Source organism: Oenanthe melanoleuca, chromosome 2, assembly GCF_029582105.1.
Source record: "Oenanthe melanoleuca isolate GR-GAL-2019-014 chromosome 2, OMel1.0, whole genome shotgun sequence".
Classification (NCBI taxonomy): Eukaryota; Metazoa; Chordata; class Aves; order Passeriformes; family Muscicapidae; genus Oenanthe; species Oenanthe melanoleuca.
This window is the reverse complement of record NC_079335.1, coordinates 48,804,049-48,829,923: the sequence shown is the minus strand read 5'-3', so window position 1 is coordinate 48,829,923 and position 25,875 is coordinate 48,804,049. Positions and strand designations below refer to the sequence as shown.

The window sequence follows — 25,875 nt, the reverse complement described above, 5'->3', positions numbered from 1 at the left end:
GCATTTTTCGGGCAGAAACGTATGGGGGGATGTTCAGCCGCTTCCTGCGGGGCTCGGGTAGCCCGGGGTGCCGTGGGACGGAGGCCCTGAGGGTCTTTCCCGAAGGCATGTCCTTGGGAGCGGGCGGGAAGGGCGGCTGGCTGGAAGTGCGGGGCTGCGCGGAGGGGCAGCCCGGCCGCCGCCGTAGTAAGAGAGCTGCTCCTCCGGTGGTTGGGCTGGGGAGCGCTGGGCTCCTCCTCCTCGTCCCCCCCAGCAGTGCACAGCCGGGCGTGTGACTGACGAGTCTCCCCCCGTCTATCTTTGCTTTTTTTTTCCTTTTTTTTTTTTTTTTTTTTTTTTTTCGATGGGTACACACACCGAGACACGCACATGACAGCACTTGGGTGCCAGCGCCGGTGCATCGCCAGGAGGGCTGTGCTTCACTCCGGGCACGCACACACGCATGCTGCTGCTGCTTCTGCCGCTGCTGCTGGAAGTCTTTCTACACGGGGATTAGCAGCCGCCTCTCGCTCTCCGCATCTCCCCGTCTCTTTCTTCTCCCTTCCTTCCCTTCCTCCTTCTCTCCCTCAAACGCCTGACTGACGGACGGCGGGCAGGAGAAGGTAAATGCGGGCGTGCTGTGTGCTGACGATTCGGAGGGTGATGGAGCTGGCGGCGTGCGGCGCGCTACGCCCTCTGCTCGCCGGGCAGCCCGCCTGCCTCCCTGCCCTCCCGCCGCGCCGGCGGCCGCCGCTCCCCGGTCTCCGCGGCTCGGGGGACCGGCTTTTGCCGCGAGAGGTTTGGCTTCCCCAGCCCCCCTCCTCTCTCTTCCCCCGGGCTGCGAGGTGGAGAGGCTCCCGCTATTGTGCTGCTCGCACTTGGCAGCGCGGGTGCGAGCGTGCGGCAGCGCTTAGCCGGGGTTTCGCGGGAGGAGGCTGGCTATTAATTGCTGTCTGCGCGGAAGGCGAGAGCGCTTCCCCTGGCAGGGAACCTGGGCATTATTTATTAATCGGGGCTGGAGAGTGGCAACGGGAGGACTCGTCGTCGTCCCCGCGTCGTGTCCCCCCCTCCCCGTTTGCTGCATCATTCAAATGAGTAATTCCTAGCTGCTTTTGCGTTGCGGGGCTCTATTCCCCCATCCGCGGGGGCTCTGCCAGCCGCCGTGGAATGCCATCCTCCGCAGCCCGGGGAGCGCCCCCTTCCCCGGGAGCCTGCGGGCGAGCGGCATCGGCCCCGCCGGCCCCCGCAGCCCGCCCGGGCTCCCGGAGAGTTGTTGGCACTTGCTGGGGCCGAGTTTGTCCCGCGTCCCTCGCCGGCAGGACAAGGACAGCGGGGCGGATGCTCGCCTCCCCCTCGGCAAACCCGCGTGGTGCGGGGATCCCGTGGGACCGAGAGCTCCGGCGCAGCCCCCCGATGCACCCTTCCATCCTCCCGCGGCGCCTGGAGCGCGCTGCGAGCCGGCAGGGACGGACGGGGGGAGGCGGTGCTGCGGTGCTGCCCTCCGGCCGCTCGGGCAGCCGCGCTCCCTCCGCGGGCAGGGAGGGGGCGGCCGGGCTGGGCAGCGCTGCCCGGGCAGGGACACCCCTCCGCAGGCTGCCCAGGGGGGCGGAGGGAGGTGAAAGCGCCGCCCGGGAAGCGCAGGCCTCCCTCCGCCGTGCCGTGCCCATCGCGCCCCGGGCAGCGGCACCGGCTCCGCCGCTGCCCGCCCTGCGCTGCCGGAGCGGGGTGGCCCCGGCTGCTGCTGTCCCCCGGTTCCTGGTCCGCCGGGAAGAGAGGCATTTAGCGAGGTCCGTTATGTAATTACAGCTTTTTTTTTCCCCCCCTTTCTTGTTGCTTGTTACTAAACCCGGCTCAGGATGCCGGCAAGGAAGCGGCTACACTGTGCTTGTTTCTGAAGGAAGCTGATAGTTTGATCTCGGAGAAAAAAAAAATCAATAATATTTTAGCGCTTTGGTTTCTCATTATTGATTTTTGGTTAATCACATCTCATTCATATTGTTTTTTTATACCTGTCAGTGGTAGCTAAATATGCTGTTAAAGACAGAAACAAACAAACAAACAAACAAAAAAAACCCAAAAAACAACCAAAATAGTGAGCAAAATCCATGAGAACTGTAGAGGACAGCATACAAAGTTGGTTATTAAAAGAAAAAAAAGAAAGTAGTTGTTTAACTTATAGCCTACTTGCAAGTAGAAGGTAGGTGTGCTTGCAGGCATGGTGTATGCTCAGCTTGTTGTATTGGATTGTATTTCAGTGTTAATGCACCTTTAAAAAGGCAACACTAATTTCTATTCCAGTGTGGGTCCAGTGTTGGTGCTTAAGGTATTTCCCCTCCCTTAAAAGACATTGTGAGTTTGAGCACTGTTCACTGATCCAAGAGATCCGGAAGTCTAGAGGGTGCATACTGAAAGAAAAATAGGATGTACATTTGAAGATCAAATAGCTGCTGATAGTGATTATATGAGAACTAGGAATAGTTAATGGAAACAACACAGTTCCTTGTTTTCTTCTTTTACAGCTTGTCTGTCTGATACTGCATATTTCAGATAACTATAAATTAGGTAACTAAATTATGTATTTAAATTAGGTAACTACTTAAATCAGTATGAAATAATTAAAACATATGGTAGCAAAATATGCTGTTTATTGGAGAGTTTATCAAGTGCTTTAAAGGGTGCAGTTGTGTTTCATTGTATATATATGTGTATGTGTGTGTGTATATATATCCTTCTGATTTTAAGTTTTCTTTTACTTCACCAGAGCTCTGTACACTTTAATTCAAGGCTCCTTCTGTCTCTCTCTTGTGGGATTAACTCTTGGAAGCATATCAATGCAATCTGTTTGTGTTAAGTCTTGCAGCGTTCTTTCTGTAAAGGTGGTGCATCTCAGTGCAGCTCTGGCTTGTGATGTTTCCACCTGGAAATACAAAAGGAACTGTGTAAATAATTCATGAGATAGTGTAATAAATGGAGGTAATCCCACACCAAGGAAGAGTAGTACGGGAGGAAGAATCGATGGAATTTCTTTCATTGTCATTTTCACCCTGATCTCATACCATACAGTAATTAAAATTTTCACCCAAATTTAAGAGATAGATGCAGTGCCCTGGGACCGGCATTGCCATTTTAAGTAGATGAGATTTCAAGGTACTTTAAAGTGAGAGAGTTTATTCAGCCCTTAATCTCTGTAACCAAACTTAATTTTTACTGCATCTGCTGTATTATATCTCAAGATTTAAGAATTTTTGTCAGGGGCATGTAATTAATACTTGTTCTCCTCTTATGCCAAATTTTGCACTTGTGCATAAAGCTCATCCAAAGGAACCTGAAAAGTGGATCTCCATGGTAACGAGAGAGAGATTGAGAGGGAGAGAGAGAGGATTTTCTCCCTCACCATAGGTCAAGACCAGACGCCTACTCATTCCTTAACTTGTAGCAGCGTTCTTTGGCACCTTCCTCTCTGTGGTTATTTTGCCTCCTGGGGTGTGTTTTTACTGTTGCCTCATGCTTCCAGAGTGAGAAGGATGCTACGCTGGATGAGGACAGCTTCTGTGTTTCTCCCTGCCCTAATCCTCTCTTCTGCTTGCATTGTACTTTAGTGCTTCTATCCCTATATGATTTTACTGTGGGATTTTGGGAAATAGCTTGTTTTCCCCATTAGATTTTTGTTTTGAAGACCTGTCTTGTCTCTAACTCTGTGTAATAGCTGACAGAAGCTTACTCATTAGTCCTCATCACATGAAAGTGTGTTATCTCCTTTTTCTTTATTATTTGTGCTGTTCTTTTGAGTTTTAGATGTTTCATACAGTAAAAGCAGTCTACTTCTTCTCACCTGGGAAAAGGGCTGAATTTTATTTTTTTCAGTCAGCGTGTGAGATGTGATACTGGTGTTACCGTTTAGAGATGTTCAGCATAGAAAACCTTTCTTTTGCCCTAACTCTGTCATTACAGTGCAGCAATATGGAACAAGTCTTTCTGGAAGAATAGCTGGGGTTTTTTTTCCCTTTTTCTTATTTGCAGAACTGTCTACCTAGACTGTGTCTCTTTTGAAGCTGAGATGAGCACATTTTATTCTAGATGATCCTGTAGTCAGATACTTAAAATTTTCACCCAGGAATCTAACATATTTTCTATTTCCATTCTCCATTTCTGTACTCAGTTTTTGTAGCTACAATCTCATGAGAGGACACCAAATGGCTTTTTAAATAGCTCCCTTAGGTTGCTGGTGCACCAGGTCTCCCTTGGCATATTTCCAGCTCTTTTGCCTTTCCCTGTGACATGTCTTGGGATGATTTGAAAACATCTGCTAAAGCAACCATCTTAATATAAGACAGCAGTCATCATTTGTCACTGAGCAATATGTCATTTGTGGCTCTCTAATTGGAAGACAGATGCTGATGCTGACTTTGGCCTTCTTAACTTGTCTAGTTGGCAGATTGTCTGTAGAAACACTTTGCAGTGCTTTGAAATCACACAGTGTATTTCTACTTCTCTGTATCTCTGTTTCTTAAAGAATTGCCTGTGCCATTTGAAAATCTGCTCAAGAAACCATAATGATAGCAGCTAGTACATTAATAATCTGGCTTTCTAAGTAAATTTGACTTTATGCATCTCTCCAGTGTCTTCTGGCTAAATGAAAGCCATTTTTAAACAGCTGCCTATGTAGCTTTTTCTTTAGCCTTTGTCTGTGAGCAATGTATTGGTGGCATTTCAATGAATGTCACTCATTCCAGTTCACCTTTAGCATCCCCTTTAACTAACTAAGGAGGTTCTTCATGTTCTGATTTCTTATGCTAAGGAAGATAGGGATTTGAGAAATGAACTCGTATCTGTGTGAAGAGATGTACATTCCTAGATGCCTGGATCCAGGCTTTGAACCTCAGTTTCCATGGTTCATGTGACAAAAGCATGTAGATCTCAGTTACAGATGGTGTCTTATACCTAGAAGGTGCATTCTTAAGCTTTGTGGGTTAATTTTGAATGCAAGTTGCAGTTGCTTGAGTTGACTTGCAAGCTCTTACAGGTTTCAGCAATTTAATAACCTGATGTGGTGACTCTGCTGGATCAAGTCAAGGATATTTTTTCTTTTCTGTTGTGGAAAAGGGAGATAAGCGGGTGAGGACCCCCAGAAACTTTGTACATCAATTGTGCTTGAAAGCCTCTTAATTGTTCTGGGTGTACATCCTCTCTGAAGGTATTTCAAAGAATGTACTGATAGGATGGTAGCTGTTACCTTTTCAAATGAAGGGAATGGTTCTTTTTCATCCAGCTTCCCGAGTGTGACTTCAGTTGCTAATTCTGTGCTTGTACACACTTTCTTCCCATGTGTCTGTTTAGTTTAGCAGGTGGAACAGGATTGTGTATGTGACTGGAGGTCAATAACAATAAGAGACAATGATTAGCAGCCTCACCTACCTTTGTCATGGTAACTTCAGTTTTAGCAGCGTGCATCCAACACTGAAAGTCAACATTGAGAATTACTATCTCACTACTGCTCTGTGTGTTTCTTTTGTCTTGTCATGAGGGGGGAAAAAAAAAGGAAGAAAAAAATTAAAGAAGGGTGGGCATGAAATCGAGGTGACTGCTTTGTGGTAGTGGTCCCAAGAGTATCTTTTCATTTATAGCTGGTCAGCAGACAGTGAGCAGTTGCCTTTGTCCAGCTAGAAGTAATGAGACTCAGTGTGCTTCATGGATGTATGTGAGAATCTCTATCTTCTTTCCATGCTGCAGCAGGAAGATTTTTGGAGTCCCTGCAGCATACCATTCGAATAGGGTGACCTCCACTTCGTGGTTCATAGAGGAATGCAGCTTCTGCTTCTGTGGTGCTGGAAGTGCATTGGGGCAGGTGTTTCACAAGGGCTTCTCAGAGATCCTCTGTTCTCATCAGTCTGTGTCTCCTGGCTATCTATTGCTTGGGCATAATGCTTAGGGCGTGGTTTGGTTCTTTAAAGGTCTCAACTGTTACTGCATCTGGTTTACCTTCATAATGTTGAAGGGTTTTGCTTCTCTCTCTCTTTTTTTTTTTTTTTTTTTTCTTTCTTTTTGGTGTTTGTGATTGCATTTTTGGAACATCACTAAATTCTGTTATCAGATCACATTTTCTAAGAACACACCATAGGACTGGATCTAAGCAACCTGGTCTACTGCAAAGTGTGCATTCTCAAGATGGGGATTGGAATTAATGATCTTTAAGGTCCCTTCCAACCCAAACTATTCCATGGTTCTGTGATTGGCCTCACTGTTCTTTCTAACAGATATTTACTTGTAGACCAGTGCTTATTGCCAAATTTATTTACAGTTTTGTAAATTATATTGATGAATACCCCAATGGAGCTTTTTAGTGGCAATAGGATGGCAAAGTAGTATTAAAAGAGAGAAAAATCAAAAAAGGGAGGAATGAAAGAGGTAGAATTAGGAGAATTTATTGTTTTGCATATAAATTAAATATTGCAAACATCATCAAAACAATTTAAAATAAAAAATGAATGGTAATTCTGCAATTCTATTAATGGAGGAACTGTACAACCATAAAATGTAATATTTGAGAAGATTATTAAAATTATTTTTTGAGGTAAATATCCCAAATATCTACATGGCATCTGTCCTTTAATAACCATAGCAAAGTAGGGCAAGTGATTACTAGATTAGTGATACTTTGAAAAGTATCATATATATATCACTGCATGAAATTAAATAATATAGAAGAATGATACAATGTCTGTTCAGGAAGCACTGTAAATTTTAGTGAAAAAGGTGGATTTCTTAAAATTTTTGATATGGATATCTACATGATAAAATAAACTCAAGTGGAACTGGAGATGAAACCCTTTTTGTCACAGATTTGGATCTTCCTTTTCCTTTGAAAAAGTCCAAATGCAGGTTTCTTTTCTTAGCAACAGCAGCAACAAAAATAAACCAAAGAAACAAGCTACTGATACTGCACTAGGAGAGACTAGTAAAGAAGACTTCTTCAAACCAACTGGCTGTCCTATTAGCTCAGGAAAAAAAAGTTTTTAATTCCTGAAATACTAGAAACTTACTTGTATAAAAATTATGGTTGAATCTTCCCCTTTGTTTTTGTTCCCCTTTTTGTTTTTGGGTTTTTTGGGAGGGTTTTTTGGTCCTTGACAACTACTTAAAAAATGGCATTTTTTGTAGACCTGTTTCAATATCCATGTAATGTTCTTTACAGAGTTGCAGTGGTGTGGTAGTCGATGAGCATTCACTTCACCTTGGGTAGAAATGTTAGTTGGAGTTTCTGTAGGTAACCTTCAAATCTATGTGGTGTTTCTTATCATACTGTGATGGCATGTGGGCTGACTTCCACAATTATTTGTATGTTGTTCTACATCTCTATAGCATGATATAAATGTCCCTACTGGGAATCTTCACGTTGTGTTTTGCAGGGAGAGTTATACAGCAGAATTATATATGAACAGAAAGCTAAATACAAGGATGTTCTGCCATATTCAAGTGCTTTGGTCATTTGCAAAGCAGGTAGTACATGATGTACTTCTAAAATCAGTGCAGTGTGCTGCAAAATAATTAATGTGTTATGTTAAATTACTTTCCAGAGGATGTTTTTGGCAGAATCAAGGCAAAATGCCTTGAGAGTATACTAAAATTCTTGACCTGATCCTTTGCTGTTTATGCTGGCTGGAATTTTGAGCGTGAATTGCAGGGGCAGGCTGCCTGCCCTCTATGAGATGTTAAATGTTGAGCACCAGTTGGTCAGGCCCATGTTGGAGGGATTTTTTAAGGTGAAAAAATGCTGAAATGCAGTGGCAACACTTGTGTGTGTTACACTTGAAGAGCCCTTCTGAAGACAGAAATATTTATGGAGAGATTACTCAAGGATCACAGCATTTCTACCTAGGAGAAATTAATTGCATCCTGTTTCTTTATTCTAAATTTATGGTCTCTTGATGACAACACACAGCAAAGCATGGTGAGAGAAAGATGAAGATTCATGTCGGAAATTTTGTGTCCAATGAGAAGAAAATTTTGCAATAATCAATTTTTCTAGCATACTTTGCACATTTATAGAAACCCTTAATTTGCTTTAACTGTTTAACTTTCTGTAGTTTGCTTTGAGCTGCTATAAGACCAAAAATAGCTGGTTCATTTTCCCAAGGACTTAGTCTCTCTAAGAACAGAGAAACTAATATATAGGAAAGCCTATAAATGTAAATTTTATTTCTTTAAAAGCTTTAATATTATTATCCTGTAATGGTGTAATGCTAAAGTTTATTTTCATATTTAAAATACTACATAATTCAGAATAAATGCTGCCAGTGATCTGTGCACAGTTCTCAGAGATCTCTGTGCAGTGTTTCCCTAATGAAAGAAAAAATTCTTTAACCTGAGGCTCCTGCAAAAAACTCCAGTATTTAATTTTATTGCAGATTAAGAGATACTGATGAATGAATGTGGATTTTTTTTCTTGGTTTAACTGTGATTCTTGTTTGTTTTTATACAGAACTGGGATGATTGATTATTTGTGGTATAATTAATTAATTAATGAGTTTGCCAGATCTAGTTTAGCCTTTCTGGTTTTGTTAGCATACAGAGTCCTTGCAGCTGATTTATACATGGGCTTGAACAGATGCTGAATGAGGCAGTGTGCTGGTTTTGAGCATTTGGGTTTGGTTAATTTGGGGTTTTTTTTACTAATTTGTATTAAAAAATGAACATTGTGTTGATTCTGGTTTTGTGTCTATATGAGAGCCTACTGTAGGACATAAATTATTTTGGTTTTATCTGATGATTTTTGCCTTAGCATTTAGTCTAACCATAAACTGCTCTGAACTCATCTTTCCTTCCATATCCAGCTCAAGGCAGCTACTGCCCACGTTAGCAATATGCTTGATAAATGTGGAATACCTCTTCAGGCTCACATATGGTTTGAATTTAGGTTTAAGTCAGGATTGATTTTTTGATGGGGATTTTTTTTTTTCCCCTCAGCCACAGGGAGAGCAAGAGTGAGTGAGTTCCCTTTAAACTCCCTTATTCTTGATGTTGATCTCTCCTTGCTCTTTGGTTTTGTAGGGAAGGCTGAAGAGAAGCTGAGATTATCTGTTGAGGTATGTGGCACACTTTAAAGAGTTTTTGTTGCCTTTCTGGTGGAAGCAATGAGAACTTCAGGGAGGAAAGGTGAATTTCTTTCTGGAATGTTGAAGGCATTAAGTGCACTCAACTCACATCTCAGGGCTGAAGAGGCTATTGTCATCAGGTGGCCTGGAGAACACGAATTTATAGACCTGATATCTTAATCTTTGTGTAGACTGCACAAAGCCCAGGTCAGTCAGATCTGTGGTGGTGCTCACTTAACTGCACAGAGGGCAGACCCAGCTGTCACAAGTCTACTTCTCAGGAACAGTCACTCAGTGGGTGGATTATTAGACAGTTTTCTGCATAGTCATGGTGACTGCCCAGAATTTTGGGAGCACCAGCGGCACAGTTACACTGAATCATATTTTTGACAATAGTAAACACACCATGCTCTTGGTAAAGGAAATAGTATTGATGCAGGCAGACACGTGCCTTTTATAGAGTGTATGTAGCCAATATGTTATTTAGTATATTGTGTTATATAGCTGAATAAATAAATAAATACAGGGCGGCTATAATAGATCTGAATTGCAAAATCTAATATGATAATGCTTTTCCCACCACTAGCAGAGCTCAGTAATTTATTACTACAATTTGGTGTCTTGGATATGATTTATTCTATTTTAGTGGATGCAAACAAATTGCTTTACATTCCTGTAGTAATTTATTACTCAAAGCTCAATGCATGCTTTGTGTGATACTGAGATTCTTGAAAAAAATTATATTTATTTCATTTATATGTATTTTGGGAGGGGGAAATACTAAATATTTCAGCACATACTATTTTAAACAATCATCAGAAAATTCAGCAGTCAAGAGGACAAGAACAGTTCTTGATCCAGTTGAATTTCAATGACATATGCTGGAGCCAAACTGGATCCTCCCAACATCTGATAACGTACCTCTGTGAACCCAAATACTCAGTTACTTTCCAGTTTGTTCATCTGTAATATGGTTTTTTATTAAGCTAAACTGCCTACTGTGGGTTTTGTGTTGGAAAAAGTTTAGCCACAGTATTAGAAAGAAAATGTTTAAATACATTGATCAGTATGTATGCTGCACATCTTACCTGTTTAAAACAGACAGATAGTGAAAAAAAATTAATTTTGCTTCCCCCTTTGAATTTGCAGCTTAGTCATGGATTGTTGCCCACAATTTTATGGAGCCTAATCATGTAGTCCTTTTTTAAACAGATTCCATTATTATCATTACAATATACCACCTAAAGTAAATTAATTCAGTGGAATCTCTCTGGAGCTAAGTTTGTGTGTATGCTGGAAAATTAAGTGTGGCAAATGTAGTATTAATGGTTATTTTGTTAAGCATTTTCTTAGAGTTTGAATGGACATATTTTAAGAAGTAGGATTAATTTTTTGTATTTATTGCTAGGTTAAGTACTTTTTGAAAGTAGGATGGAATTAGTCTTGCTTTATCTAACAACTACTTTTAACTAATTCTGCTTGTGCTGATAAATAAAGGCAAAATTAACAAAATATATACTGAACAAAAAAACATTGGGAAAAACCCCCTCAAAACTGTGTATTTTATCTAAATAGACCAGATCTTGTTCCTATTTATGCACCAAGTGTATAGCATCAATAGAAAACAGAAATGTATTGGCAGCAGAGTTTATTTCAGTAGATGCAAACTGCAGAAAACTGGGTTTGTGACTGGTGTTTTCACAGGGAGGTAAGTGGGACGAAAGCAGGACTGGATTTGACTTTATGCTAGCTTCAAGTAGGTGGAAATGTGAGCAACATAAAGCCAAATGAAAACCTCTTTTTGTTATGTAATTTATTTTTTTCGGCGTCTACTATTTGGAGATTTTAAAAATTTGCCTCACCCTGGACTGTTTTGATTTTGAGGTTTTTTTGAGGAAGAGAGGGGTAGAAGTTAATCATCTGGGTAGTGGGATACATAGCCACTGGAGGGAAGAAAAGAAACAACAAAACACAAAACAAACCAACAAAAAACTCAAGGTCTTTACTTAGCAATAGTTCCCTTAGCCAATTAGGGAATGAATTTGAATTTTAGGACCCTAAGGTTTAGCATATAGAACATGAGGCCTCAGAATAATCCATGAGTAAAGCAAGAGCAGAATGTGTATATGAAATGTCTTAATGCATATCTCAGCTGGCAAATCATTTGTGGAGGTCAGGACACAGTAATACATGAGATGTGTTCTCTGTCTCCTCCTCAGTGACCAAAACAATATTGCCATCCCTGTTGCAGCAACACCATTGTCATTATTTATTTGGCAGTAATGAGTCTGAGTTTAGCAAGGAGAAATGAGTACATAGGAAAATTGTTTTACATAATAGAAAATCACACTCAAGTAGTACGGATATTTTCAGAATTTTCCTTGCCAACTTTGTTGCAAGTGAACACATAATTTGAATTAATTTTATAACATCATGAAGATTTATAACCAAGGACAAAGATTAAACAATTTAAAGTTATGCTTTTAGATTTGCAAATATTTACACTTTTATTTATGACATCAGTTCCCAATGCATTTCCTGTTTCAGATATGATAAATAGGCTTTTTGTTCTTTCAGACCATGTCTGGTAATACAAGTGAAAATAGCACAGTCATTTGAAACAGTAACATGGAAAAAAACTTATAGTCCTAAACCAATTGTAACATGCTGCATATTCCCTAAATAATTACCTAGTAGATGAAGTCAAGGCACATTAAAATATGCTTGTAGTTCTAAATTATAATCAATTCTTCATTGTATTTTGTCAACAGTCTGAATGTCAATTTATAATAACCTTTCCAACTATCCTGTAAGGTCAAGCTTTATTGCAAGCTTCTTTCTGGCAGAGTGGATCCCTGCCAGATTTCAGGGATCTTCTGGACAAAGCTCTTAGGTAGTCCTGCAGGGAGTTGGTCTTGATCTTTGTGGGTCCCTTCCAACTTGAGATATTCTATGGTCTTAGATTGGGCAAAATCAGAACACACTTTGAAATAGAAAGCAGATTTAAATGGCTCCATATTTCAGCATCTTCAGCAAGATGTATAAAGAGAACCCTGCCCATAATCCAGCATAGCCTGTACGCATATAATTTTATTGTTAGAAGCATCTCATGATTGAGCATAGGTAGAATAATCCATAGGAACCTTATCTGCTCCTCACTGAAGTCTGTATCATTTCCTTAAGCGGGCACTGAATTGTGTCAATACGTGAGCACAAAGATTTTTTTTTTTTTTTTTTTTTAAACTTTGAACTTGCTGGGAGATTAGCACTTCAGAATGTTATCTCCTAAATGCTTTCCTTTTCCACATGAATCATTTGAAAGGCAGACTTTATACTGCTGTTTGGTCTCCTTTGTACGTGGTTAATATTTGTGGGGGTTTAGACATTGCAAGTGCACAAAAATGACACTTTTGAAGGGACAGAAATGGCTATGCAGGTTCAAAAGTGTAAATGTGCATTGATAAAGGAAAACCTACTTCAGGCTTGACTTTTTACATTGTAGACAGAAATTCCAGGTTACTTTCAAAGAAAACATAATCCCCACTTGGTGAGCCGCACGTAACCTAGGTTTTATCTGTCTCATGTTAGATGCATGTTGTAGTACTTAAGAGAGGTGGAAGTAGTGCATGAGATCATCTAAGCTGACTTGAATTTTACATACAGAGGATGGAAACTGGCAGTTAAGCTAAATGTTAGAAGATAAAGATATTATTTCTCCCACTAAGGATTCACAGTCATCAGGACTGTCAGATTCATTTGTATGTCAATTACAGTTTCAGAGGTGAAAAGTCAGGCTGCTTTTCAAGACAAGTTTTTTCTAATTAGAGTAATGAATGTTTGATTAATATTCCATTAGTAATATATGATAATTATACCCTGATGGGCTGTCACTTTAAGTACATACAGGGTAAGATCACAGATGCATTTTTATGTTGCTATGCCTTTGTCAGCTTTAGTTCCCATCAACAGTCAGCTTTATGCAGATGCTCACTGAAATATTTCAGAAATACGTTTTGTCTGTAAGCCTGTTAAATGATGCTGCATGTCTGCTTTGTGGGTCAATGCCTATCTCTTGCTTTGTTTAACATTTCATCAGGGTTCTGTGCTTTGGCATTCACTAGATTGAGCTTGCAGAGAGAAACTTTACTATTCAGGAAATATAATGTGTGAGGAAAATCCTGATTACTGACTGTGAATAAATCCAAATCAGGAAATAACAGTGACTTCATAGAACCATGGTGGAAAATTTTGGGAATTCTGGAGGTTCAAAACATTTCCCTACACTTGTAGAGATGCATCCAGTTAATACCCAGAACTCCTGAGTTAATGTCAGCTATCTCCCTGAAGGTGACAGTGGCACTCGACGTCGCTCTGAGGGATGAGAGCTTATGATGTTTTCTCACAGTCTTCATCTTTTAAAGCAGCTCTGGCACTCATTGCTGACTGGTATATGGGCCATATTAAGAGGGAACAGGGGAAAAAGGGCTGGGTGTGATGCTACAAATTGCATAGCAGAATGCTGGAGCGGCAGACAGGGGCTGTGTGGATGCACATCTGACCGAACTCTTTTCTCCATTCAGGCTAGATCAGAAGATCATTTTCTTTGTATTGCAACCTTTACATTTGGCTGAAAGCATGTGCCACAGAGCAAGAATGAAGCTTTCTTTCACAGTAGAAGAGAGGAAATCTAATTGATGCTGGCATACATGTTTATATGGGCCATATGTTAATTAGCCAAGGTTGCAAACAAACAGAGATGTTCTCCAGTTGTGTGTTTGCATGCTATAGTGTACATGGGAACAATTGCAGTATTTGAATATTTCAGTCATTGTGCACTGCATTAAATTATGTTTTTTTCCCAACACTTTTAATCTTGAAACACTTTTATGCTACTAAATAATGTATTTTTAAAACTTAACAGAACTATTTATTTATTTATTTATTTTAATAGTATCATGTAGAGATACAAGATCCCAAGAAGTTAAGAACTATAGTGCAGTGTGGTCTGACTCTAGGAGCTGTGAAGGAATGAGTTACTGTGGAGGACTGCTGCCCTTTCTGTGTCCAGCTGCAAATCTGTGAGAAGAGCTTTGCAATTAGCTTTTGTAAATACTAGCTGACAGCAGAGGAGAGTTTGAGACTTTGGTTTCCTGGGCTCCACTCCAAGTTCTTGAATGAAATACACTTCAGTGACTGCATATCTCCCTGCCCCTGTCTCATCTGTCTCCCCTAGCCTGACTGTTTTGTCTCCTCATCTTGACTCATGTTCCTTCTGTGGGCACCATGATTCTTACTCCCTTTTTCTGCATTATGGTGAATGCTCCCTCTGTCATGCTTTCCATAAAGCATGGATGGAGGATAGAAGGCACTGGAAACAATACATTCAAATCTCACTTTTAGCATGAATTCAGTTGTGCCCCACTGAGCAGCAGTAAGCAATGACAAAGTCTCTTACTCATCTGCAGATTCAGGTGTGTTCAGTGACTTGCAGGCAGAGCATGTTCTGTGGGACTGGGGTACAATGAGGGGATTATTTCAACTTCTAATGTACTTCTGTTGGGTGAGATGAAACAGCAGATTTCTAAGGCCACCTCTTTGTGAGTTTTATTGCTTTCAAACTAGAATAACCCTGTTGCCCTATTTTTAAAAATGGGACTGGTAGCTTTTCAGTGAGATATTTTTGAGAATTCAACTTCAACAAAACTTTTTTTTTTTAAAACACATATGCTCAGATGTATCTCAGCTGCCCTTCTAAAAATGTTTAACAACTCTGGACAACTCAGGAATTTTCAGTTCATTTGTAACAGATTATTTCACATTTTTTATTTGAACAAAATTAGTTAAATGATTAAATGTGAACTAAGATCAGTCTGTCTGTGACAGTAGCTCGGTCTGAAGACGTGCAGCCCATTGCCATTTAAGGTGGATTTCCTGTTCATAAGGGAGATTGTTTTATCAGGAACTTGTTGGTAGGATATCATGGATGAATCAGGACAGTGCAGAGTCTCTCAGCCACTGATATGGAGCTGCTTTCAAGGACAGTCTACAGAGTCTATAATTTAGCAGTGAGTGGGGCTAACTACTCACAGGAGACTTGCATCCAGAGGTAGAGCTGGCAAGTGCTTTGATGGACATGGGAGGAGGAGAAACTTGGCCAGGAAGGGTGATTTTGAGTTGCCAGAACATGAGTTACCAGAACTTTTCATAAAAAAACTTCTTATGGCAGTGAGCCGAGAAATTGAGATCCCAACGCAAAAGCAATTAATTAAGATTGTTTGGGGAAAAGATGACATAGCTGTTTGGAAAAGCACTCTTAGGGAGGTGAATGTGACCTTAGAAATCAACTGATGTGCTCAGTTCTATATCCCATTAAGTATTCCTGACAACAGAGGAGGTTTTGCTTTAGAGATGTACAATGTAGAGATGTACACTCCATGATATACCAGCAGAATTTCCACACACAGTATTTCCACACTATTGGGAGTAAACTGGCCTTCTGACAGGAAGAACTTGCAATTCAAGAGAATGTTCAGTGAATGGATTCCCTCTTTAAAAGAGAGAGGATAAATGATAATAAGTACTGCCATTTCTTTGTGGAATTTTTTTGGAGAAGCTGCAACAGTGCCCAGAAGAATAAGGGATCAACTAAACTGCTTGCTGGTTGTTATGATGTATACTGGACTTGAATATGGTGAACACATTCATCATCAGCTGATATAGCCTCTGGTTTTTAATCTTCTGATGCCAAATGATGACCTTTTTGTTTTAATTCCTGCTAAAACTCTAGTGTTCTTAAAACAGAGCTATCTTAAGGTTGTGCTGATAGCTTTATCTCATACATTTCCTAATTTTTCCAGTTTAATTTTTTTTTTAATGTTTAATTAATTTTTTATGGTTTTGTTGTAGTAAATATGTACTTGAAATCTGCTTGAAGTGGTTTTAAAGAATTTAAAGTTCCCCTTTAGTCATTGTTGAGCAGAAGCATTCGTTAACTTGATTTGATCAGATCTATGCTCCTTAGTGCAATGAAATCAAATGGAATCTAACATCAGCTTCTTTATATAGGATGAGTAATGAGATTGTGTTCACCCAAACACTATGTATTTTTTTTATTTTAGCTTTTATTTTCCATTGGAATTCTTTGCACAAAAATTATGTATGTTGCTTATTTTTAGAGGCCTCTTGGTAGAGAATACAGTTTATTCAATTGCTAATATTAAACCCACTTTTCTTTCCCATCTGCACCATATAAATGTTATTGACCTTCAGTATCACCATATTTCTCAAATCATATTCACAACTAAAATACTGTTGTAATGGTGACACTAAACACTCTGTGTATTTCAGTGTCTTGAGATAATACTAGTACTATCTGTAAAATAATATTTCCCATGTTCTCAGTTGAAAAGCTCTGGAACCTTGTATGTGGTGTGTGGGAAACTGTGCTTAGGGATATTTTTAAATGCTTATCCCTTTATTCTGCATTAGTACTGCATCACAGAAGCAATAGCTGGAGGAAGAATACTCCCGCTCAGCTGACAATTCAGGAGGTGTTGCTGTCCCTCAGAGAAAAGATTTAATTATGTTTTTTTCTTTAGGCTTTACTTGGATTTGTGTGTTCTGTGATGCAGGAAAGGATATGGGTCTATTTCTCCTGTGGCAGACAACCCATTAAATGTGCCTAATACAATTGAAATAGCTGTTCCAAAGAAGAACCAGTTCTTGTCCAGTTAATTACAGCTTTTTGACGTGTCATTTACTTGAGTGTCTTACCGCAGCATCTTGTTTCCTACAGAGCTCAGAGGCTGTTTTCATTAACTATGGGTGTGGCACATTGCAACAGAGGGAAGTCAGCATTGTTTTTTTCCTTGATATTACAATGCTACATTAATGATCTCATATTTTAACAGTATTATTTGGTTATAAACTGATTTTATAGAGGATTAAACTATGCTCTTGCTGATTATAAATGGATTTTAAGCTTCAGCAATTAATATCAATTTAATGCAATCAGACAGATCCTAACATGGATTTCAAACAGAACCAAATTAAGTACCTTTGTGATCATTTTGGTGGTTCCTTTGTGGAATTGAAACTATTGTTCTTTCATAATCACATCTTGTTAAGGACCATAAATAAGTTAACCCTGTTCATTTTGCATCCAAATAAACTTTGAATATTTAATAATCCTGTGTCTTTCATATAGTTACAAAAGACTTTTGCAAAAATATTGGGTGAAAATTCCTGCATGTTAAGCAACTGCATGGAAATTATGACCTATTTTCAGATCCTTTTTAGGCAAATGATAAGATGGAAAAAATGCGTTTGGAGCTAGTGTAGGAAAATGGTTTATTACGGTAACTGTGTAATGATAAGGCTTGAGGAAAAAGTGATATATATGGAAACTTGAGAGATTTGTTGAAATTCAATGGATTACAACTTGTCTTCCATTTAAAGTGCTTATGTCTCACAATTACTCCTGTAGAACTTTTTACAATGATGCTTCAAGAAGGACAGTGACACGGGGTTTACATCTACTGCATGCAGAATCAAGAAAAATCAAGGAAAAGTTAGTTTTTTTCTTAAAAATGCATGTTGTTAAATATTTGACAGTACTGTTCTTACATAAAAATTTGACTTTTGGAAACCATTTTTGTGTTGTTGATGTGGTTTGTATCCGGTGACTTTTTAGACCTGGTAAAGTGGAGTCGTGTTGGAAGCTGTGACCTGGGTTAAAGCCCACCAGAACAACATCCCTTTTATTTTGGGCCACTGTGGCCAGTGGGTGCTGCACTGGGACCATTGCATTTGGTAGCCAGAAGCTCATTAGTTCTCCTTTTTCTCACTTTGAGTGTGAAGATGTGGGTTTCTTACACTCCTAAGGCATAGTCCTGAAAGGTCTTCTCCTCAGAGGCAGCAAGAGAAGTTCAGTTTATCTTGGGAATTAGTGGATGAAATGTCAGGGTGGGAGCTGGTCTGAGATAACACTGCTCATTTAGGGAAGCATCCCTGGGTTCAGTCTGCATACAAATATACAAATAAGTCATGATTTTAAATTGAGGACAGTAGTATGCCACTCATGATGCAAATGCAGTAAGTAAACTCCATGCCTTTTATCTGATTTTAGTGACCCTCTAAATTCACTCCTTATTAGATGACCTGAAATTTTGTCATGAGCAAAATGAAGTGTGCAAATTTTGTAACTTCAATTTATTCTGCAAATTTACATACATTATACAAACGGAAGTTACAAAACCCGCATACAGGTAGAGAAATGTTGTCTCAATATCTGCAGGCCTCGTTTGGATATTTTGGGATTATGTTGGATCACAAAATTAAATTGGGTTTTCGTGCAACTCCATGTGTTTCTGTGGTGGTAGCTCAGAACTAATTCAAGATTTTCATCTTCCTTCTATACATGAGAGGGGGCAAGAATGGAGGCCAAGTTCTGCTTTCTTTGATACGTTACACATTATCGGTAAATTTTCTCCATTTGTAGTTAATGTTCGTGTTGTTGCAGTGCCACCTCCAAAGACTTATTGGAGACTTCTTCTAGAAAACCAGTTTTGCCCTTTGGTATCCCTACCCTTTGAAACTGTGAGTAAAAGTCCCCAAATCCAACAAATTAGGTTAATAGGTATGCATTTATATAGTCAGACAGATGACCAATCTATTTAATAATCAATATAGGTGATTAATTAATGCCAGACTGTAGTCCCTGAACCTTACCTTCTTGGATTATTTAGGGTAATATTTAGAATATATTTTATCTTTCTAAAAATCTTGCTGGCCACAACACAATATATTGTACAGATAATTTCACATATCTATGACACCTTTCAGGGTGGTCATGGGCTCTCCATGGAGGCCAGCAAGACAATCTCATTAAAATTTTCTTCTCTCAGGTGCCTACAGGTAAAAAGAAGGAAAGTTGTGTACTTTGATTAGTATAAAACTAGGTCATCAATGATGTCTTTGCATGCTAGGACCTTGGGGTGTAAAACCAAATTTACATCCCCATATCACTTCAGTAAGAGCCAGTCTCCTGTTACACAGAATTTGTCTGATTGAGGTTCCCAAAAATTAACCAAGTTTCCCCAAGGTTTTTTCTCTGTTTCATGCAATTACAGCTGTGTTGCTTAATGAATATCAGGCAATGCCTCCTTTGAGGACCCATTTTTTTGATAAATTTTCCATAAAGCAATAGTACTCTTGTAAAGACTGTTAGCAGGTTGGCAGAGTTTGTCTGCTTCCCTCATGTAGCAGAATTTGGCTCAATATGGGTTTATGCTGCTTAAACTACTCCCCAAAGGTTTTCAAGAGCTGCTGTACCAAAAATTTCCACTCCCTTTTGGATAATAACCACTTATGACTGTGCATTAAGGGATGTATGTGTCAAAATGTATTCATATGAGAAGTTTGTGTTGTCTGAAGAACAATCCTCTTCAATATTTACTTAAAGCAAAAGCAAACACTGTTGATCTGCAAAATGCAGAGGTGAGACAGTGAATGTAAAGTTCCCCCCACCATCACCACCTGTGCCAAAAGTTTAATTTTCTGCAAGTCTGTCTCTGAATTAGTATTACAAACAAAAATTTTCATTAGTTGTATTGCCAATTGAGCTCCCAGGGTACTCTGAATTTCTCATAGGCAGATTTGGGGATAACTATTTTGATCCGTTACTGCCATGTTAGAGCTACTGGAAGGACTCCTATGAACAGCAAATAAATTTTACTTGAGCTTTGTTAATGAAGTCCTGAAACCTTGGTGAATCACCCAGGAACTTGGACTTAAATGTGTGTGTCAGACTGGATAAAGCATGGGCTCAGGGAAACCTATTATTGTCCTCTGAGAAGCTAAACAAGATGAAGTCATGTGCAGGTCTGATCTCATTAGTTAACATTGTTCCTGATCTCAATGTTGTTGACCTCTGAGGAGGCCTAAAAAAAAAAAAAAAAAAAAAAAAAAGTGAATTGTCATGGCGATTCACAAATCATGCTATACTAACATTTTACTTTCCTGGTAATACTTAGTTATTTTTATAAATGAAAAGTGGTGTCTATTAAGGCAAATGGTTTAACAATTTGTAACATCAACAGCTGGTAGTTACAGTTGTAGAGAGAGCTCTTCTGCAGCAGTGTAATAGGACTTGCTTTGTGTTGTTTTTATGACAGCAAGTATTTGTTTTGGAGGGAAATAGCCAGAATAGTATTCCAGGGTTACTGTTTTCTTAAAGTGTGGTATTTCCTATTATGCTGTATATATTCTTGATATATTAAGTAGTTTGTGACAGACCACAGTAACCTCACAGAAGGATTTCATCATGCAGATCAACCAGTATTTGAGAAATAACTGATGAATTTATTGAATATATAGGTGAACTAAAAGAAGTAAAGCAAGAAGAATGCAATTTTCCTTGCCCCAGTGAATTTTTTGTTTTGACATCTCTACCTACAAATGTATCTTAAAAGAAAAAGGATGTATGTCTAAAGCATAACCTACTGTAACAGAATATATCTTCATTTCCTGAATCCTCTTTTCTGCTTATGTTTATTGCTCACTATCTTCTATTTATTTTCACTTTTTTAATAACTTCAAAATACTATAGAAGCTAATGTTTATGTTTTGAGTTAATGGCCCTCTTTGAGGAAGGTACAACTTTTGCATTAGGGGTTTTTTTCCTTTTCATTTCCTAGTTTTACAGATCTATAATATGATGTTCCCTATACTTTGTGAATAGAAAATTCCCTATATTTTCATAGAAAATTCTTTGACAAGCAGCAAAACATAAATTATTCACCTTAAAGCTGTTTTGCTTTAGCAGTAATTTCTTTTGTGCAGAAGGAATGACAAAACAATTTATAAGGTGCATGGTCTCTACTTTATCCCTTTGGCAAATTCTAAATAAGAGATGTATTTACATCCAGTTTCCATATATCCATCTTATGTGTATCATAATAGTTATAATTAGCTTTTTATTCTGATGCCCTTAAAAATATTCATAGTTTGTGGATACACTGCTGCAATATATAAAACCTCCTCAAGGTCTTGGTTGTGTGTTTAGTTTGAAAGTACAAAGAAATTTTGAGAAACAATGTAACACAGATAAATGAAGTTATGAGATCAACTGTGCCCTCCTTATCTAATGTGAAGAAACATCTTATGGGATGTTGGAGTAAAGATCTAATTTATTTTTATTCTTAGTGTTCATGTCAGTAACTCATGTCTATAGTTTCAGTTGTCTGAGCCATAATGCAAATTCTGTTAGATATTACATCTATAGTCTTTTGAAACCCTAGATTTTCTTTTTGTCCGTGGAAATAATGTACAGTATCTTCATTAAATATACTGGCAACTCCTAAAATGGTTAATTAGTCATGCCACAGATTTGCAAGAAAGAGTAGTGTAAGTAGAAGAAGCTGTTAGATCAAAATCTTTGGGGAGAAGTGATAAAAGAAACTGTGTTGGTTATGAAGAAAGACCTACCTGGAAATTCCAGAGAAAGAATTCAGGGTGGATTGAGATCTCTATAGTGTTATGAGGAAAGATAAATGCTCACAGAAATTCAGAGGTGGAGAATGTTGTTATCAGTGCAATAGCCTTAAATGCTTTGCTCTGTAGTTAGCAAGTTGTCATTACTAGAAAAATCTTATTTTAAAATAAAGTTGTAAAAACACCTGTGAATTGAGTGTTCACAAGCTCATTCATTTTGATTTGAATAGTAACATAAATGAAAGTGTATTAACATTATGTTTCAGGTCTTCAGTTTCAAAACAGGATATTTAGAAAAACTGAGGGGAAAGCACTTAGGGAGGTTGATGAACAAATAAATTCAGGATTTTTTGATAGGAGCACCAGTACCTTTATCATTGAAGGAGTTATCTGAAACTAGTGGCCAAAAAAGAGAAAAAAAAAAATAAAACAACCAGTAGGAGGTGTTTCCTCATTTAGCTGGATGAAATGGTCATTCTCCAGAAATTATTTATAATTAGGAAGTCTGTCCCATTTTTTCTAGGCTAATCAAAAAATTAATCCATTAAAAGATAGAATAGAAGCTGCTAAAAGCAGGGGTTAGTTACATATAGTAGATGTTTTAAGAAGCAGTTTTTCAGCCAAAGGAACAGAAACAAACAAGGAATGAGGTATGCCAAGGGAAGATAAAGCAGCAATTTCATTATAGGCATTTAGGTGTAGACTGAAAGGTGCATTAACCTTTTTTCTGCTGTCAGCAAGGGTGCTATTGACTATGAGAGCAAAGGTGAGGCATAACAAGCACTTAGTGACTGCAGGACATATGTGAATGTCCATCAGTTGCAGTGATATGGGAGGTATGGAATAGTTGCCAATAATTTTGCACTTCACTTAAATATTATGTGCAGTGGCAAGACTTTTATCTTGACTTAACATTGGTAAATACCTAGATAAAAATATTGCTGGAGGGAAAAGTTAGAAATGTGGAGGTCAGTAAAAAGTTGCATGTAATTTCATATGAGCTTGGCAGCAGCAGGTGTTAAAAGCTCCAGCTTTTAAAAAAATAGTCACTGAAGAGTGTTTAATGCATGAAAATATGGCAGACATCAAGATGAGCTTACATAAAGCACTTGCAGTGCAATGTGAGAGTTTATGACACATGAACTGCAAAGAACTGAGATGGACAAGACATTGGGCAAGGGAGATACCAGTGTGGTGAAAGGAGCAGTACTGGATAAGGGGAATTTGCATCCATCAAAGTCAGGTCTTCATATTTGTTGTGGTTTAATATTTCATTGTCAACCCTGGCACAAAGTGTGGGAGTATGCAAAGGAATGAGTCAATGTTTTGGAGATATCTAGACTTCAGAGGAGGGCTAGGTTTGCAGAAATGAGAAGAAGTTTAGCTTTAATGTGTGCAAGAGATCAGTGTGCAAGCATTGCTGGTGCTTGAGGACTTATTCAGATTATTTCTTTTGATTTGGGAATTCATTGTTTGTGAGAGAAATTCTGCTGAGTGCAGAATGACTGGGGAGGCTCGTAATAACAGTTCAAATGTGGGCAGAGGGTGCTGGTAACACAGAAGGTGCAAGGACAGAGATTTCCTCGGATGCAGCCCGAGCACGGTGTGTGCCTGGGAAGCCAGCCTGCTGGCAGAGGTGGAGGGTGCTGTCTGCCTGCACTGAAGGCTGGCTAGTGCCATGCCCTGGGCCCTGTGTGCATCCAAGTCACCCCTCCCAGAGCCACCTGCTCTCCCATCAGCAGCCCAGAAGGCACAGGGGCTTGAGGCTGGGATGAGTCTGACTGACAAGTAGATGCTGCTGGAGGGAGGGGAATGGTCTAGGAGGAAGGTAGGGTTTATGCACAGGTATGAGGGAGATGTGTAGGCTCCAGTGACACCTGCAAAGATGAACCTGCTGCCACCTCTTGTGTTTGTGTGCTTGGTTCTTTCTTCATGCCGAGGAAATCTTTACATTCATGCCAATAGTCCTTCTCCCAGAGATCACCAGACCCTGCAGCTTTCCTTTAGTCTGGGTTATCATTGTCATTGAAGATGATCCAGAGGGCTGGAGTAGGACAGGCTGAGAGAGCTGGGGTTGTTCAGCCTGGAGAACAGAATGCTCTGGTAAGACCTTAGAGCAGTGTTGCTGTACTGGAAGTACCAGGGGCCTAAAAAATTCAGAGAGAGAATTTTTACATGGGCTTGTACTGACAGGACAAGGGAATGGCTTCAAATTGAAAGGGGCTGGGTTTTTATTAGATATTAGGAAAAAATTCTTTCCTATGAGAATAGTGAGGCACTGGGGCAGGTTCCCTGAAGATTTACCATCCCTGGAAGTGTTCAAGGTCAGGTTGGATGAGGCTTTGAGCAATCTGGTCTAGTGGGAGGTGTCCCTGTCCATAGCAGGAGTGTTGGAACTGGATGATTGCTTTGAACTCCTAACCCAAACTATTCTATGACTCTATGATCTTCACTCTTCTGAAGACCTATGATCCCTTCCAACCTTCTCTGTTTGTGCTGATGGAATTTCCATCACCCCTGCCACTTCCTCATGGCTGTGAAACAGATTTTTACTTACATAGTGAGAAAGCTTTGTTTGACATGGAAAGGGAAAAAGAATACATTTTACTGCTCCATCTTAGTGGTTAAATTAAATCTGAATAACTGTGTAAATCTAATAATTCATTGGCAAAATAAGGTTTGCTTTTGGCAAAAAGACACATAAAAGAAAGAAAATGTATTGTTTTTTAACCCTGGACAGTCACAAAATGGCTCTTTATATGTGTGCAAGGAGCTGAACTGAATGCCAGGGAGGGAACAACTGTTTGAGTCAAAGGATAGTGGTGGTATGTACACAAGATTGCCCATAAATCAATAGTTATGGGATGGAAAACAGAATAAAAAATATTACTTCCAATTACAGGAAGTTTTAGAGCAACAGTCCAAGACTGGTTTTCAGATTAAATTTGCTAAATTTATCTACAAGCTTATATGATGTGGTTATGTATGATAACAAGGGAGAAATATTTGGGAACCTAGAATCTTCTTCCAGTCTAATTGAGGAAGACAATACAGGAGTCATTCATGATTTTGCAGAGTTAGTTCTCAGCCTCAAGTGCTTTCTTAAGAGTGAAATTGATGTCCTTGTTTGTATAACTGAAATTCTTCTGAAATGTCATGTGTTTTTCTTTACTTTCTGAACTACCATTTTGTGGTTTTTGAGAATATACTCACGTATCATTGTTTAAAATAAGAAAATTGATCTTCTAGCTGTCTGTGATGAAGTATTTTGTGAAAGATTAACATGCCTGGATTGTTGTATTGGGCAGAAATGAAGGAAGTTAGTGCTTCAGAGGAGGCAGAATGGACTAAGGGAGGAAAGAACAACTGAAAGCTCAGTGTGAGAGAGAAATCTCTGTTTATGTAAACTCATAATATTCAGAAGCTTGGTTATCTGTAGATACCAGACTTTGGTGATAAAAGTACACCAGCTTCATATATATATATATATCCTACCCTCAATTTTAGGATTAAATATGTGCTAAATTTTTTGTCTGCTTTGATCTCAGTGGGAGTCTTTCTTCTTCAGTAGAATCTGTTTTTGGGACTGTGATGTGAGAAACCACCTCATTTTAAAGAGTACTCAGGAGATCAATTTAAGCCAATTTAGTTCAGTGTCCGTAGGTATGATGTTTCAAATCCCTACATAAGGTTTGTCTCTCTAACATCTGTTTTTAGAGGCTGAATTCTATTACAATTCTAAACTCACCAAGTTAGAAATGTTTTATGCAACATTTTATCCCTGACTTACAGACTGTGAACTGCAATATCTGCAGTGAAATATCAACAGTTTAAATAGGTTGTGCCAGTAGCTATTATTACAAGATTAGTCTGGGTTTCTAAGTAACTAAACTATGATATTCATACATTAAATGTATAATTTATAAATAAATATGGGAGTAAAGTAGACTTTTCGGAATGTATTAGCTTTAATTAGCTAACAAAAGGGTATTTTTCTTTTTGGTATTTGTTTAAATTAATTTACTATTGGATTCAATTAATCCAAACTCCTTTTTGTTGATTATTTGTATTTCTAAGGGCCAAATGTTGCAGTCTTTAGGGAGAACACTCATTCACTTCACTTGGAGTTTTGCTTAGATGAATGCCATGAGATTTGCCCCTAAAAGCCATTTAATCTGTACCTGCACCAAGCTTTAACAAGTATTTCTCTGTTGCATTAATGAGCTGCCTCTCTACACCCTGAGTGTATTCCCTTTGCAATTTACAGTGCTTGTCTATCAAAATATTTTTCCATTATGAACATTCTTTGCTA

At 39.1% G+C, this 25,875-nt stretch overlaps 1 protein-coding gene across 4 annotated transcripts in view; it reads left to right on the top strand.

Moving 5' to 3' along the window:
* The first annotated feature begins 212 nt into the window (after nucleotides 1–212).
* The window catches only part of DLGAP1 (DLG associated protein 1), a 390,022-nt gene continuing 364,359 nt past the window's right edge, over nucleotides 213–25,875 (top strand). The window contains exon 1 of one of the 4 annotated variants that reach the window (XM_056485289.1): nucleotides 213–602. The gene's annotated coding sequence lies outside the window, so the exon portion shown is untranslated. The remainder of the gene's footprint in view (nucleotides 603–25,875) is intronic. The other 3 variants (XM_056485287.1, XM_056485286.1, XM_056485288.1) reach the window with 3 other exon arrangements.